Raw genomic sequence first — 4,760 nt, 5'->3', positions numbered from 1 at the left:
TTCCTGATCTTAGCCAGAGTACCTAAATCCTATTGTAGGTAACTGTTAAGCAGGGCTAAGTGGTTGATCACAGGAAGAAGAGTCAACCAGTCTTTTAGAAAGTGTAGAGCAGTCCATCTCTTCTATCAGCCCTTCCCACATGCTTTCTGTGCTAACCTGACATGCCCCAAAGTTAGCAATTATTTTCAATGTTTCAATAAATCTCTGATTACCTCTAGATCCAGTTTTGTTTTGGGGAATCTCTACAGCATCCTTCACTCTGAAGAGATATTTTAAGGTAGTTGTGTGGCCACTTCCACGTGTTTAAGTGGAATATTCATGTTAAAGCCTTTTCTTTTGATGCAGCTATGTCTTCTTAACTAACCTGTTTATCCACTTGTATGTTCAATCCAGAATGTCTGAAATCACACCACCATTGTCCCTTGATGGTTGAATTAATTTTAAAAAGATGATGTTACTCAAGTTTAAAATATTGCTTCAATTAACCCAGCATTTTAACTTCGTAAAAACCTATTGCTCCACATTCCTTTGAAGGTCTCATTTGAATTGTTAACTATCCTAGCAGATACAATTCAGATTGTTAATTTCAATATTCTAACTCAAAAACAATTTGGATTACCATTAATTACCTGAACAAACAAAGAAACTCGTTCAGTTTATGAGCCATTGTTCTTCAGATCAAGGAAACTTAATCCATTCTTGATTAGGGGCCCATCTGTAAAACTTTTTGTTTTAATTAGGAGATTGATTTATCTTGAAAGCTTAAACAACTAAAACTCTGAGCTACAATTAAAGCAGACACAATAAGATGCGAGTTTTTGAAACTATGTCAATCTATTCAAGGGGAATAATACCATATTATAAATAATACTAAGTCATCTCAAGTGTAAGGAAAATTAAAACATCATGCTAGAGAATGAGGGGCATGAGCATTGACTCAAACTTGACACAGATGGCATCAAAGGTGGTCAGACAAGATACTAGAGCCATGTCACTCAAAATCTGTAGGACTTAATCAGTCACTCTAACCTGTGAATCCATCTAGATTTGGGTGGATCTTTGACCTAGTCACTTCAAGTTCTAGCAGTCCATGTCATTTTAAGGGGAAAAAAATCCACCCTGTACTTTGTCTAGTAGGAATGGAGCTATTCCAGGGAGGAACATATTTTAAAGCAGACATGTTATACATTCTAAACCCTAAAGAAAGGTCCTATGGAAACATGTTAGAAGCTTTAGGTATACAATAAGCAAAGATCAAGATCAAAATTATAGACATACATTTTTTTCATAATTTCAAGTTATGTTTAGTAACTAGATGCAAACAGTGGATCACAATATGTGAGGATTTGACCTTAAAACAGATAAATTAAATCAAGCGAATTTTCTCCAAAAAATCTGTAAATGCCAGGAATAAAGGGAAAAGAAACTAAGTACAGAATGACAGTTCAGCATTTTCATCTGGAACAGAGTCAAATGTATGATATATGTGACATCTATTTTTATTATTATTATTATTTGTCATTTAGAATCTAGGTTCTTTGCATTTCTTCATGTAGTGAAGATGTGCAAGATAACTTTTTTTCTATGAAGAAAATAATGTGATCAAGGGGTAAATGATAGAGACACTTTTCCCTTAAAAGGTATAGAAGGAGTGTGAGAGAGAAATCCTTTAAATTTCTATCAGATGTTATAAATAATTATTCTTAAAATCCTAGTGAATATCTTATTAAATTCAGGAGATAATGTCATATTCTGTTTCCATTGAGATATACCACTGTCAAATCCCAGCTGCAATGTTCTACATATTGACAATTGAGTTGCTCCAGCAGTGTTTACTGATGTCCCTGTCACTAGACCAGTGGATTGTGACTAACAGTTTAACAATACAATATCTATTACTGCCAGCTACATATAAATGGCCATAGACTTAGCAAAGTCTAATACTTACATTTTTCAGATGTGATTTGATTCAGATTCTGACTCCTTTCTATCTCATGGTTTTGATTTTGCTCACAAAACATTAGAGATGGGGTTGACAACCTACCCCTAGATCCAGTCCAGTCCACAGATCTATTTGATCCAGTCTATGGACATAGGGTTTCAATGGCATACAGCAACAGAAGGGGAAACTTTCCCTGTACTGCAGGGAAAAGCAGTGGCAGCAGCTGGATCCTAGTCCCCACCCAACTTTTTATCTCTGACCCAAACTGGGTCATTCTGCCTAAAAATGTTGCCAACTGCTTCATTACAGGATTTTCTGTTTTCAATTGGTTATCTAAAAGCACACAAGCAGTCAGCAAACTGGTGACTGAAAATAGTTTCATACCTTATCATTCATAAATAAGTACATATTCAATTTTTGCTAGATAAAACTAAACACACTAAAACTGTGGTTAATACAACAATGAGATGAGGACCTACGGTTATTTCCATTACTTTGCAAGTAATTTTTTGTATCTTGAGATCTGGGAAACAGAGAGAGAGACAAGTCCGACTAAGGACCAGGACATATAATTTGTTTTTGTACCTTCATGAACACAAGTTGAGAAGAATTTAAGAGTTTACAATTATAAGGGTGTGGCACTGGAGTCTGCCATAGTTCATAGAAGTTCCTGTGCTCATCTCTTTTGCAATGATCAAGCAGCTAGCAATGAGGGCTCACTGTCTCTCATACTAGTATGTATTCCCTCATTGTTTCCCAGTACTCCTAATGTCTGTCTGCCTGTATCCGTCAGTTGTTTCTTATCTTACTTGGATTTGGAGTAAGGAAGGAATTTTATGCCATGGTCAGATTGGTATGGACCATGAGGGTTTTTGCCTTCCTCTGTAATGGTGGGGAGGAGGGTATGGCCTTCTTCCTGGGTGGTCTTCAGCATATATTAACATCCTTTATAGCAACAGGATGATATGGGCCACCATGGTTCTTCTGGTTTTCCTGTGGCAGGTCAGGGTGGTGTGTCTTGTGTTGTGTCAGAGTTGACTATGTACTTTTGCTAAGTGGTTAATGTGTTTGTTAATAGTTAATGTGGTTTGTTAACAATTAATGTGTATAGGATGGTTTCAATAGGGACAATTTTGCTTTAGGAAATGTTCCTGCTTTCAGCAGGGGGTTGGACTAGATGACCTCCTGAGGTCCCTTCCAACCCTAATTTTCTATGATTTTATGATTCAATGGTTCTATGACATAGACAAACGTTTGGGTACCCTTTCTCAGGCCTAAGGAAGCCCCCTATCTCCCTCCCAACAATACAGTTGATCCAATAAATTATATCGCTCACAAAAAACTTTGCTTCACATTTTTTTTTCTGAATCATCACAGCTACAGTATCAAACCAGCACTACCATAACCATAGAAAAACTTTTGAGACTATATACAAAACATCATGTTCAATTATATAATATTACTGTCCTAGATTGACACTTAAGATTTCCTGCATCCCGGATGATTGCAAAGTTTATTCATTTTCTGTTTTTATATAGAAAGACATAACTTAAATATCCATGTTAAGTCATATTTATATTAAATTTCAGGCCAGAGGGTTTATTTTTATGACTAGATGGTATTTCCAGTAGACAATAATATATAAATATAGCTTGACCTCCATAGGGAGTCTAAATATAAGTACTTTTAAATCAATATTAACATACTGATTTACACTAGTTACAGTGGTCAACCCATAAAATGTAACAAGGTTTCTTAGAGTTCCTTCTTATTATTATTATCCCTATGATGGGTGATTCTTTCTCAATAAGTATGTATTAATAAACTGCTTGGCTCACACATACGTCTGTCCTTCCTTAACTAATACCAGCAAGATATGGTCTCAGATATATAAAGTTCTCAGAAAATGATTCTGTAGTTGTAATTGTAGTATCCAGAGGTTTTCAGAAGGTAGACTTTTAGCAATGAGTTCAGGCAGGAACGTAAGGCCTCCTTGAGGATAAGATAGTTAAAGAGACTGCTAAGGAGAAAGGGTTGTATTGTTTGGGTCCTTCTGGAACTGTTCTATTAAGTAAAAAAAAATCACTTGAGAAAAAGCACAGAGCAATCCAAGGAGTTTGGAGATATTGTGCAATGGTTCTTTCTTGTGTTGGGCTTTCAATTTGTGTCTAGGCCTCTGGGCTTGGAAGATGTCTAGTTGTGTGTCCGGTAGGGTATGGGGAAGGTCCATATATAGTGAAGGGAACAGTACACAAACTTTTTTAAAGGTATGGGAGTAAAAGCCATTTCAATGCAAGGATATAAAAGGATTGTGATTAGTTGGTGGTAAAAATAAGTGGTATTATTTCTTAAGAAATAAAAAAAATCCATAATGATTTAATTTCTTCAAGACCACATAGCAGATCTTAGATACTGCCTTGCTTTGACTGATTTTTCCATGTATTACTCAATTTCAGCTAATTTTTAAAACTTCATTTTCCATTTCTTCAGTGACTGAATTAATGTTCTGGGAGAGTTGCTGAGTGCAACAAAAATAAGAGCAGTTCTATACAATTTTACAAGCTGCTGATGTTGTTGGCTATTATATCCTTTCTTACAATAGCCTTTGAAATGAAAGATTCAACCCTGTCAAGACCCTTCTCTCGTGAGACAGCGTTTACACAACACCATTGTGAAATTAAGCTTCAAAGAAGACAGGAAAATCAATTCAGACTTTACACTTCAGTTAACAATATAGAGTTTTGCCTCTGCTAAAACAGGAAGGAATATAAATTAAATTTCAGGTAATAAAATACATGAGGAAAAATATTAATGTCCT

Source organism: Gavialis gangeticus, unplaced genomic scaffold, assembly GCF_001723915.1.
Source record: "Gavialis gangeticus isolate Ggan-Ray unplaced genomic scaffold, GavGan_comp1, whole genome shotgun sequence".
NCBI lineage: Eukaryota > Metazoa > Chordata > Crocodylia > Gavialidae > Gavialis > Gavialis gangeticus.
The sequence above is the reverse complement of the archived record's forward strand: the minus strand, read 5'-3'. Positions refer to the sequence as shown.